Source organism: Camelus dromedarius, chromosome 2 (genome assembly GCF_036321535.1).
Source record: "Camelus dromedarius isolate mCamDro1 chromosome 2, mCamDro1.pat, whole genome shotgun sequence".
In the NCBI taxonomy this organism is placed as follows: domain Eukaryota; kingdom Metazoa; phylum Chordata; class Mammalia; order Artiodactyla; family Camelidae; genus Camelus; species Camelus dromedarius.
The window spans coordinates 8,194,546-8,208,112 of NC_087437.1; positions in this window are offsets into that span (position 1 = coordinate 8,194,546).

Below are 13,567 nucleotides of genomic sequence, written 5' to 3' on the forward strand. Positions count from 1 at the left end.
AACGCCGTCGCGACCCCAGGTGCAGAGGGGCCTGGAGGTTCCGGCTTGCCCTCGCGCCCCCTGCGTTGCCTGCCGTCGGACCTGCGACGCTTCCGCTTCGCCGGGCTGTCCGCCAGCGTCCCCTCTGCGGTCCTGCTGTAGCGGCTGCACGTCCTCGGCTTCTCGGACTGCCTGGGGACCCCTTAGCCCTCCCCCTCCCCCTCCCCCTCCCCGATGTTCAGCGGCCCGGCTCCTTCCACGAAGTGTGCGAGGTCAGATTTCAACGAGGAATTCTTTGCCCCGTAACCCCTGGGGTTCAGCTTTCCTGACTGAACGGGCGTTGAGCTGGGCACCACCACCGCGCCCCCAGCCTCCCTTTCAGGACACGCAGGCAGTCCCCGAGGACTGTCCGGTCTCGCCTCAGCATCCCTCTTCTCACCCTCGTCTCCTCTCCGCTGCTGTCACTTCGCTCCTGGGCACCAAAACGTTTGACTGCGCTTGGCTCCCAGCTGCGCTGCCTGCTCGGGGCTGGTTGCCTGTCGGGGCAGCAGCCGGAGGTGGGCCCGCCGCCTGCGGCGTGTGACCGGCCTGCTCTCTGCTCTTGTTCTTGGGGTAAACGCCCTCAAGCCCGGCCTCTCCGACTCCTGCTAACCTGTCTAGCTTCACCTCCCATCCCTGCCCCTCCACCCCGGGCCATTAAAGCAAACCTTTGCCACTTTGGGAAGAAACGGAATTTGATTGTTATCATCTGAATTGCTTACTACTCAGTGGCTTTTCAACCCACACCACTTCCGCCGGCGCTGCCCGGTCGCTCCCCGCAGCTGCATCCCCCCGCGTCACGTCGGCGTGGGAGGTGAGCGGACGGCTCCTCCCTGAGCCAGTCCGGGGGCTCCCGCCGGCTCCCGCCCCCGCCCCCCGGGGCGGGCGCAGTCCCGTCTCCTCCCGCAGCCCTCAAGCCCGCTGGTGTTAGGGTTGCAGGAAAACCCTTTGAAGAAGTGACAGTGTCTGCTTCTTTCCAGAGAAGCAGAAAGAAAGAAAACCCAGTCCCAGAGTACTTCGCAGGGGAGAAGGTGGATTCCCAGGGGCTTGTTTTCTTCCTAAGTGCACTTGCTGTTAATTTCGTCCATGAATTGATGATTTTATTTCTGTTGTTACTAACAAATAAGAACATGCACTTTTATTGTTTATTAGCTACCCATTTAACATATTCTCCTCTTAATAATAATCAAACAATACGGGAGTGTGTAGAGGAAAATCAGAGGTCTCCCTTTACCCCAAGTAACCACTGCCAAAATTTGGGCGTGAATTCATTGCTCCAGACCAGTTTCTACATATTTTCATATATAGGTACATGAAAACATAGACACATCCTATTTTGAGATTTAGGTTCAATTTCCCTACAGTCAGTTGCACAAAATCTTAATGTGCAGCTGGATGAATTTTTATACAGGAATCCACTTGTAGACTCCATTAAGTCTCCTTTTCTGTATTTTTAAAAATAACTTGGCAGCATAATCATAGTATTATTCTGTAAATGTTTCTACTAGTACGGGGTGGGGAGGGTGATGATTTTTTTAGGTCAGGACCTATCAACCTACCCCATTCTTGTTAACCACTGTGTTATATTCCACAGTGAGTGTAAAGATGTCACAGAGTATTTAGCCATTTACCTATAATGATGGAAGTGCTTAATGATCAACATTACAGCAAACACTTCCAGGCCTCTTTGTGCAGATGTCGGTGCTCCCGGGATGTCCAGCCCACAGGAAGTCGATACAGCTGAGTAGAAGGAGCTAGGCTTAGGGACAGGCCACTGGACTCAAATCCCAGCTTCCTGCTGCCTTGCTGGTGCTCTTAGGTGAGTTAGCCAGTGTGGGCCACGGTTTTGTCAGCAGCGAAATGGAGAGAATACTAATAACCTTGCTGGGTTGATGTGGAATGAGAGACATCTGCCAGACACTGAGCATGGCATGCCGGACAGATGCTCCCTATGTGATTATTATTAATATTCACTGAGTAATATTATTTGGTATCCCCACATTCCACAAACACCTTTGCATATATGTTTCCGTTAAATTCTCTCCCCGTGACCCCCTTTCATTGATTTGTTTCTTCCTGCTCACATTTGGTCCTCCTTATGCCTGCATCTAAACTCACCAACCTGGCTCCACATCACCTTTACCTGCACACACACACACATCTGTAAATACATATGCAGACACATACACAGGTTTAAAAAGCAACTTAAAGGAGAGAGTGGGCAGGAGACATGGTGTCAAGCTATTGAAGAGTCCAAAGCCTTTAATATTGCTGAGGTATCATTGTGTCCACAAAAATGATAACTTGTACTCAGTCTGCCCAAATAAGGAAAAAGAATGAAGTAACCTGATAAGGTGGAGGATTGCATAATGTACAAAAATTAATTTGAAATACAAAAGAAAACAGAATCCATTGGATATTACAAGAAAATAATTTAATTAGAAATAAACCCCAAAAAAGTATGAGGGAAAAACATTCATATGAAAAAATGTTTAAACTCTGCCAAGAATATTAAAGAAAACACGAATAAAGGTGAAGACTCATTTACGTTTTGGATTGGAAAACTCAATATTGTGTAAATGTCACCATAAAAAGGGGGAAAGCAAACCATCTCTGGGGAGAAGATATTTACAACACATGTAATTGACAAAGTACTTAAATCTAGAATATGTAAAAATATAAATAATATGAACAAATCGATAAGAGAAAGACAAACATTCCCTTCTGCCCCAAAGACATAAGACTTGAGGGACATGTCACAAGGGGAAATATAAGTAATGAACATGAAAAATTACCTCACCTCAGCACTTACCAAGAAGATGCAGGTTTAAATCATAATGAATTCATGCTTCACATCTACCACACTGGTGCAGTGCACTGCTCTCGCCCTCCCATACAGGACCCTAGACAGAATCCTCACCATGACGGGCCCGTCGAGGACATGAAGCCACACCACAACTATGAGAAGCCTTGCTGAGGGCGACGGAGGTAAAGTTACTCACCTGCCGACGAGTCTACAACATGGAAATGGCTCCTCAGATCAACCTTTTTTTTTTAATTGAAGTACAGTCAGTTTACAATGTTGTGTCAATTTCTGGTGTACAGCACTTAATAGTTCAGTCATGCATACACATGCATATATTCCTTTCCATATTCTTTTCCATTATAGGTTATTACAGGATATTGAATATAGTTTCCTGTGCTGTACAGTAGGACCTTGTTGTTTATCTATTTTATATATGGTAGTGTGTATCTGAAAATCTCGAACTCCTTTCCCCTTGGGTAATTCATCCCTTCCCACCCCCTTAGTTTGTTTTCTATGTCTGTGAGTCCGTTTCTGTTTTGCTTTTGCACCGCAAAGGAAATCGTAAACAAACCAAGAAGACAACCTATGGAATGGGAGGAAATATTTGCAAATGATGCAAGCAACCAGGGCTTAATTTCCAGAATATGCAAACAGCTCATACAACTCAATAACAAAAAACAACCCAAGCCAAAAATGGGCAGAAGACCCAAACAAGCAACTCTCTAATGAAGACATACAAGTGGCCGATAGGCACCTGGAAAAGTGCTCAATATCACTAATTATCAGAGAAATGCAGATCAAAACTACAGTGAGGTATCACCTCACACCAGTCAGAATGGCCGTCATTCAAAAGTCCACAAAAAAAGATCGACTTCTCGATGTGAAAGAATTTGGCAGCTCTTGGCAGGGATGCTGAGGCCGATGGAGAGAAGGCCCATATGAAAACCCTTTTCCAGTTGTCTCTGCCTCTTCTTCTTCCAACTCCATTTTCTCTTAACTTTCTTACAATAAACTCAATCACATATTTTTTTAAAAATGGATAAATTGAACTTCATCAAAATTAAACTCTGCTCTGCAAAAGACATTAACAGAATGAAAAGACAATCCACAATTTGGGAGAAAACATTTGCAAAATACTACATATCTGACAAATAATTGATATTTTAAACATATACGAAGAAGTCTTTAAAACTCAACAACAAAACCCCAGTCTAAAAATGAGCATAAGATCTGAACAGACACGTCACCAAAGAAAATATACATACAGCAACTGAGCATATGAAATGGTGCTCAGTATCATATGTCACTAGAGAACTGCAAATGGAAACAACAGTAAGATACCACTACCTACCTATTAGAATGGCCAGAGTCCAAAGACCAACAACGGCAAATGCTGGAGAAGGTGTGGAGCAACAGAACCCTCACTCATCGCTAGGGGGAATGCAAAATGGTACAGCCCTTTGGAAGATGGCTTGGCAGTTTCTTACAAAACTAAACATATATTTACCATACAACTCAGCCATTACGTTCCTCGATAGTTACCAAAATGAGCAGAAAATTTAACGTCCACACAAAAACCTGCACATGGATGTTTACAGCAGCTTTACTCGTAATTGTCAAAACTTGGAAGCAACCAAGATGTTCTTCAGTTGGTGAATGGATAAATAAACTTGGTCCATCCAGACAACGGAATATTATGCAGCGATTAAAAGAAATGAGCTATCAAGCCAGGAACGGACATGGGTGGATCTTAAATGCATATTACTAGGTGAAAGATGCCAGTCCGAAAAGGCTACATACGTAATGTGTGATCTGGCTACATAACATTCTGGAAAAGACAAAACTATGGAGATGCTAAAAGGATCAGTGGTTCCTAGGTGTTGGGGGGTGGGAGAGATAAATGAGGGAGTTTTGAAAGCAGTAAAGCTATCCTGTATGATGCTGTCATGGTGGATGCATGTCACTATACATTTGTCAGAGCTCACAGAATGCACAACAGAATGAACTTTAATGTAATCTGTGGGCTTAGTTAATAATAATGTATCAGTACCATCTCCTCCGTTGTAACAAATGTCCCACACTAGCGCAAGATGTCCATCCTGTAGAGGGAAGGGGGTGAAAGGGCATGTGGGAAATCTTTGTACTTTCTGCTCAGTTTTTCTGTAACCCTAAAACTACTTTAAAAATAAATTTTCTTAATTTAAAATATATGTGTGTGTGTACATAGAAACATTGTAGGAAAATGCCTTTCTGAAAGTGTGTCCAATGATTTTTATTTTCTGAATTTGTCTCTAAATCAACAGTAAAGCTTGTAGGAAATTAGAAGATTGACTCTCTCGGGAAGGGAGGGAAGAATTCCTTTACTATAAGATGCTACGTCAACTATTCATTTCATATGTTGAGCTCCTACAGGACAGAAAGGCCAGTGGTGGTTCTGTACACTTGAGGAGCTCAGTGTCACGGGGAAGAGACACGCAGATGCATTACTGGATAATAACCATGTAAGTGCTTATTTCTAAGCTTTCCATCCACCTTGTCTCACATCCACACAACCCTGCAAACAGGCACCAGTGACCCATTTTACAGACATGGGCCCTGAAGTTCTGGACGGTGAGTTACCTTGCCCGTGGACTGAGCAGCCGAGTTGGGAATCAAGGCAAGTGTGTCAACCAGCGAAACGGGTGACTTCTCTCTGATGCCAGTGACGGAGAGAACATCGATTCCTTTGGAAGGAGACGATGACAAGGGGTTCACTTTGTGCAGGATGTCGGAGTCTCAAGAGTTTGAAGTTCAAATACATTTGCAAGTCTTCTCTCCCACTTCCACTCTGCGTTTCTTGCCCTTCTCCCACTGGAGTAAATCCTTTGTCTTGTCACTCTCCCTTTTGAAGGCCGATGACTCCATGGAGCTCCATGGAAAGGTGGCCAGGAAAGAAAATACTGAAAGTCAACCTCTGTCTCTGCCCTGGTTCAGCGCCAACGGCCCGTCAAATTCGAGTTTCCTAGATGTTCCACGGCTCGGATCGTGAAAGTGGAGGCAGCAGGCACCCGCCTGTGAGCGAGAGAGTTATATTTAGCCGTCCTTTCGGAGCTGTCTCTTTGGATATCAGAGATTCTGGTACAGCCTGTTACTGTTTGTGGCCTCCTGGGCCCGAGGCAGAGAAAATGGGGTGGGTGGTTTGCTGACAGTTTTTATAAATACTCAGTATTTATTTAATGGCAGAAGCACACAGAGAGAGAACACACAGAGCATTAGGGGAAAAGAACACAGCTCAGCTCCATTCATCCGCTGGGCCCCGGACCAAGCCCTTCTCGTTTGCTGGGAGGCTGTGCCTCTGGAGTCAGCTGCAGCCCTGTGTCTGGGGAATCACCTGCCCGCCTGCCGGAGGAGGAAGGAAGGAAGGAAGGAAGGAAGGAAGGAAGGAAGGAAGGAAGGAAGGAAGGAAGGAAGGAAGGAAGGAAGGAAGGAACAGGGAACAATGAAGCCCTTGTTAAAAGCCAAGTTTTGGGGGGTTTGGTTTTATTTTTTTTAGCTGATTTTCTAAGCATGTCACTCCTCCGCTTAAACCCTTTCAGTCACTGGCCGCTGCTTTTAGGATAAAGGGCAAAAACCCTGATGCCACAGACGAGGCTCTGGGGAGCCAGTCAGCCCCAGACCCATCTCTCCCCACCGTCCCGCTTTAAAGATCCTCCAGCACGTCCGCCCTCTGCCCACCTGCAGCCTGTCCATGCCGTTCCCTCCACCTTGCGTGCTTTTCCTTCCTTGTCACTCAGTTAATTCTGACTCCCTTTTAGTATCTCAGCTGAAACATCACTTCCACGAGCTGAACTTGAGCATCACTGGAAAAGTGCTTCCCGGTGCCTCACACAACTCCTCCATCCTTGTCAAACACCTTCACCACTCCTTGTACTTTCCCTCTGCTTGAGTTTCTAATGATCCATTTGTGGGATTATTTAATTAACATCTGTCTCTCCAGTCCTGCTGCCTTGTTTGCCATTTTAACCCCAGAGCCAAGGCCTAGACTTAGAATAACTCGATACGCCTGCCATCTGGGAAGGGTCCCATAAATATGTGTTAGAGAAATGAAAGAATGAAATAACTGTTTAAACACTTAAATATTTAGCTTTGTATAAAGGGAGTGAGAAAGACCCTGATTCTTTCCCTTCTTCCTCAGTCCAGGGCAGTGCCTCAGTCCAAAGATACGTGTCCCAAAGCTGACCCACAGAGGGGAGACTGCAGTAGCAGAAATTCTTAGATTCTGCTGGCAACGTGGCCACCAGGCAGCCTTCCCCTCTACAGCTGTGCCGTCCAGTACGGTAACCACTAACCGCATGTGCTATTCAAATTTAACAAGTTAAAGTGAAATAAAATTAAAATTTTAGTTCATCAGTGTCATCGGCCACGTTTTTACACGCTCAATGGCCGCATGTGGCCGGCTGCTACCATATTGGACGGTGCCAGTGCAGACCATGTTCATGATCACGGTGCTGCTCTGAAATAAAACACTCCCTCTTCTGCACAGACGAGACGAGGTCGGGGAGAGACTCTGCACCCGTTACTGTCATTGTGTGACACGCAATCTGGCTGAAGTACCTTCATCTATAGACGGGACTCCTAAGTGCTTCCCCTTGGGATTTCCAAAAAGACTAAAGTTGTTATAACACCTGTTCAGGCCCTAAGTCAGCTCGCAGTTAACAGTGGCCACCCTCGTCCTGGGCTGAAACTTAAAGTGGTTCAAAGCAGGAGAGACTCGGGTGCAAATTATTTAACTTCTCTGAGCCCCAAGGTCCTCACCTCTAAGCTGGGGATAAGAGCTTTAATATCCTGGTAAGGATTAGATAGGATATTTTGCAAAAAAAAAAAAAAAAAAAAAAAAGGGTTAGCACGTTGCCTGGCATGTAGAAAGTACCCCCAGACTGTTCATTATTCTTGTTTTATTACTGTCGAGTGCTATGACAAATTTGATTTTCTCAGGCACCAACTCAGGAATTGGATTCCAGCTGTTAAAACACTCCAGGTGTGTGTCTAAAGACGTGCAGTCGTGGCCGGCAGTGCTAACTTCCTGAAGCTTTCATTTGGTTTGCTGAGGGCTGGCCGCCCAACCGGTAAGTCAAATTATTAGTAAGAGGCTGTTAGATTCCCTTTGGTCACATCCACATTTCTGAGATGCCCAAGGCTTCTGGGTAGGCCAAGAAGTGCCTGACATATGCTGTAGGTCAGAATTCTGCAAAAAGAATTGGTCATCTTAAACAACTGAGCTTTGATCTCATTTCTCTCTTCCTCAGCTGAATTCTTCTCTGTCAGTTCTGCTGGCTCTGTTTTCTTCCAAACTTTAGACTCGTTTCCATAAGGCAACCAAATTCTGAACAGGATCTGTATGTTTGTATTTACAAAGTGGAGGGTGGGAAAAGGAGCAAGGGAAAGGGTGCTGAATCTGGTATCAAGCTAAAACCAAGAGAGGAAAAGTGTGGGTGGCTGGAAAGGGGTCCCTAATATTTACTGAATACCCATCATTTGCCAGATAATGTTCTAAGCACATTTTTCTCCTGGACTTTCTTTTTTCTTCCTTTTTCTTTATTTTTTTTAATCCAAAATGATACACAACTACTTGGTCAAAATGTAATTGTACTCAAAGTGTGCAAATTTTAAATGTATTTTCATCCCCAAAATGTGAATGACATGAATGTGATACAAATTTTTAAAATTCCGATTTCTTACATTTTTAAAAAGGTCATCTTTCTTCTACAATATACAAAACCTATCACAATTCAAAGGCAAAATGACATTGTAGTTAACTGCTAGCATAGTTTTAGTCAAAGATATTAAAATAAGCTGAATGTCTTATTAGCTTTTTAGAAAATTCAACGCCATCTTCCGAAATAATTTTATAAAACCATTCACGGTTTTCGCATTCAATGTGCACCTCTTTGCCAATGAAAAAAATCTATGTCGTGTTTCCCATATGCAGTGTTTAGATCTACATACGCACAAATTTAAGGGAAAGATGAATCCTTTAATTTTACAAAATATTCCTCAAACATTGTGCAGTGTCAGTGAATACTGTGCTAATTTATGAGGCTCTTCAGAACCATGAATTGAAACACAAAGAGAAGCAAGGAACCGGCTGCCTGACACTCTGGGAAACAGTCCTTGGTTATGCAAGAATCTTTTGCATTCATGCTTAGAAGGAGGATTTGACAAGTTAATTAATTTGTCTTTTCTCTTACCTAAGCATTCCTGCTACTCAGATCCTTCCCGCCCTCCCAAACTGTGCCTCATTCACATGCAAAACCTCACGCTGCTCCGAGGCGGGTGCCTTCTGCTTCCAAGATCTAGGACAAGAGATGGGAGGAAATGAGTCTCCTGAGGGCTCCATCCTGTTAGGTAGAAGGTAAAGTCTAGGTTTACAGGGTTGCCCTGTCTGGAGCTCAGACCAAGTGACAAGTGACAGAGAAGTCCCCGCCCCCACTTTGCCACTGAGTGTTTGTGACAGGAGGGATTCTGTGGGGCCCAGAGTAGGGGCTCCTTTTGCCTGAGGCTAAGGGTTATCCTGCTTTAAGAACTAATTAAAGAGCACACACTCTTTAATGGGGTATAAGGCGGTTCTTTTAAACAATACTAGGGTGAACTCTCAGTAAAGATAAAAGAGCTGGAAGGTCATGCTATAAGGCACTCCTTCTGCTCCAAATATTTAACATAATAGTTTAGAAATAAAACACAAAGGGAAAGTTTAATAAGACCGTGCCCATGACCGCTGCTACCTGAACCTACACTCAGCAATTGATTGAATTGCAACAGAGACATCAACGTGAGAGATCAGAACAATAAAACTCAGCGCACAGGAGAGGATCTTTATAAACACGGTAGGCAAAGAGTTTTGAAGTGGGACACAAAAGCACTAAACACAAGACAAAACACTGACAAATCAGACCCATAAAAGTAAGAGCTTCTGCTCATCCGAGGACACTATTAAGAGAGTGAAAGGGGAAGCCACAGACGGAGAGAAGAGGTTTGCAACAGATACATCCATGGAAGAATTCAAATCCAACTCTATGTTAAAAATCTACCACGAGTCAATTTAAAAAAGACAAACTAATTTCGACACGGGTAAAAGACTTGAACAGACATCAGTTTCACAAATGAGGATATCCTAAACGCCAATACGCAAATGAAAATGTGCTCAACGTGATCACACGTGTTGTAAATGCTAGTTAAAACAACAAAGAAATACTGTGGGGGCGGGGACGGTACAGCTCAGTGGTAGAGCGCATGCCTAGTATGCGCGAGGTCCTGGGTTCCATCTCCAGTACCTCCATTAAAAAAAAAAAAACAGAACAGGCAAGACTAATCTAGGGTACTGACTGGAAGGGGGCAAAGGAAGCCTTCTTAGGTGTTCGGAATATTCTGTATCTCTATCTGCATGGTGGCTGGCCAAGTATTTGCATATATAAAAATACACTGAGCTAGACAATTAAAATTAGGGCATCTACTACACGCACTTACCTTAAAAAGAAAAAAAGTCTACTTAAAAAAACAGAATATTCCAAAACAGAAAGACAAATGGCTAGAAGCAGCTGAAGATACAAATGTGCTGGTCTCTCTTTCCCTTTTCATTCTTTCCTTCTTCCTTTTGATGTGGAAAAAAAATGCCAATGTTTAATTTTTAAAATTGACATCAAATACCATTTAAATGTAGAAGAGGTCATTTTTCTTTACAGGCTTTTAAAAAATATGAAATTCATCCTGACTAGATAGAACATATTTGTTTCAAATGTTTCACATCCTAGAGATTTAAGGCCTTCCCTCAACAGAAGGTTGACTGAGTAGCGGTTTAGGTCCTCTTTGAGAGAACTGCTCAAAGGTATGTTCAGCAAGAAAAAAAGCAAATCTAGATTGAGGGAATACAGCTCAAGAAACAGTGATCATGGGCGTTGTTAAAATATATTAGTGAAAATATGTGAAGTATGTTAATTAACTATTCACTGCATGTTAGGGACTGAATCATACCCACTTCCCCCCTATGCTGAAGGCCTAAACCCCGTACCCCAGACGTGATCATACTTGGAGATCGGACCCTTAAAGAGGCAATTAGGTTAAATGAGGTCAGTTGGGTGGGCCTTCATCCCACCTGACTGGTGTCCTTATAAGAAAAGGAGATTAAGACGCAGACACAGAGGGAAGGCCACGTGAAGACGGCGGAGGGAAACGGCATCTACAAGCCAAGGAGCGAAGCCTCAGGAGCAGCCAGTCCTGTCCACACCTTGACCTTGGGCTTCCAGCCTTCGGAACTGTGAGGAAAGAGATTTCTGCGGCGTCAGCCTCCCAGTTTGTGGTGCTTTGTTATGGCAGCCTAGCAAACAGCAAATATTCAAGCAGTTACATAAGCTGCTCTTTGTCGTAAAAACGTAGATTGGATATTCTGGGCAACGGGAAGAAGAGGGATGGGGGTGTTCGGTGGGGAGAGCGTGAGAAGGTGCTCATGTCCTGCTTGGCTTCCAGCTGTGTCGGAGGAAGCAGTGCTCTTTCCCAGAACACTGAACCTTGGCACAGGTGAGCAGGTGTGACGAGGCTGAAAATCCTTGAATATCTACACTCCGGCCCCTTACAGTAAAGGTTCCCCTAACGCTTCTCTGCGGGGTTTATTCCGTAAATGTTAAAAGAAAACATGAACAGGGAAGATACAGACTGCAGTTCTGGGGAGGCAGGCACTTGGCAAATGAGATAAGGAGAGTTAGGCGTGAGGAGCTTTTAAACTGATAATCTCTCTCTCTCTGGCAAATGAACACATGAAGGAAATGGGGTTCGTGAATAGACATTCAGTCACTCCCTGAATTTTTCTGTATGTCTGAAACATAACAAAATATTTTATAACATTGTATACATTTTTGTGCTTCGGAAGGATATCCTGTTACCATGCTTCACAACTTTTTTGTTTTGTTTTGTTTTCACCCAAAATGGTTGCTGATGTATAACAACTATTTTATAAAGTGAAACACTCTGCTCTGGGCTTTTTATTCTTCTTACCATTGAAGTGTAGTTGATTTACAATGTCGTGTCATTCAGGTGGACAGCAGAGTGATTCAGCTCTACACACATTTATATATTCCTTGTCATAGTCTTCTTTATTATATTGTAGTTCAAACTACCGAACATAGTTCTCTGTGCTGTACAGTATAAAACATACTGAGTTTTGATTTTAGACCCAGAGGGTCAGCCACAGTGTGTTTGGCCAGCCAGGACTTAAGGTTAAGGAATTGAAGGAGCAGGTGTGCCCTTTGTAAAGAGACCCTAAACTAGAAAACTTGCCCTGATAAAATGTTTTCCTTAATCTGTGAAATTACGTGTATGACATTTTTATAAAGTTAGGGAATTAGAATCCCTCTTATGTTAATTTTTTTCTTTTTAGTATTTATTTTTTATTTGTTCTATGCACTTTATATATTTTTTTCTTTTTTGTTTTCTCTTAGTTTATTTAATTTTTTTAATTTTTCATTTTATTAAAAATTTTTTTTAACACCTTTATGGTGGTATGATTCCTGTACAGTAAACTACACATATTTCAGATGTACAATTTGGTGAATTTTGATAGATGTATGCACCAGTGAAACCACCATCTGAAGTTTATTTTAAGCAGTTATATGGCACTAACAAGAGTAAAATTTATAATATTCAGATTGTCACAGAAAATCTAGGTCATACCAAAGTTTGGTTCTTTGGAAATTTCACTTTCTCATATAATTTTCAAGTGGCTTAAAGAGATAGATGCTCACATACTGCTTCAGAAAAGCAGTCAGCCATTTATCCCGCGTTCAGAAGAAGACTTTTTCTTTTACTTACTTTGTACCTTCCTTGTAAACGGTCCTTAGGCCTAAACAACAAGCATATGTGTTAGTAACTGTAAATAGAAAACAACAGAGAAAAGCTTTCTCTCTTTCCAAGGGCAGTGCTCAGCCAAACCCATTTAGACCTAATCATATTAGATATGAAAACTGTTATTAAGAACAACTAAAAATAAAAAAATGAACAAAATACCACTAATGGTATTTGGGGGCATAGTTCTAAAGCCTCACACTGGAAATCATAATTTAACTGCAAAAAAATGCTTGAAAACTAGGGAAGGAGAGTTTATGTCTCCCCATCCCAGGATTCATCTCATAATTGCTTTCCAGTACTTTTTCCTTAGAAGGCTAGATTTTATTTTAGAGGTTATTAAAATAAATGTCCAGTGAGCACAACCACTTTCTCTAGTGAGAAGCTAGCTCAAGGAGCTCCGCCCTAAGGCATCTGCCTCACCTGTCTTTATTTTATGCTTCCGTTGAGCCGCTGTCTCTAAAAGCAGGTGGCTGTGCTGTGAAGGATGGCAGCCACTGACCACACGCTGGGCTAAGCCTGTTCTGATACCGCCTGGTCCAGCCTCGGTGCTGCGAGACTGGGCCCTCACTGGGGACACTTTTAATCCACCTGTGGGCTTCAGGGTGCCGGCACTTTACAGAAGCTGTGTAGGCTGGGTAGGAAGGAATAGGAAGGAATATGGCAAAACGGTACTGATGTTGGAGTAGCAATAGATGGTCCCAAACTTTCCTTTCTTAGATGAGAAGATATCACTGAGCAAGAGACACTTCATGAAACAGGGGCCAGCCATGCTGCTGAGGGGAGGGTGTCAGGCAAGACAGAAAATGCAGAGGCTGGTGCAGAAAAGAGCTTCCTGAGTTAGGCTGGAGTATACCACCCACCTGGGAGAAG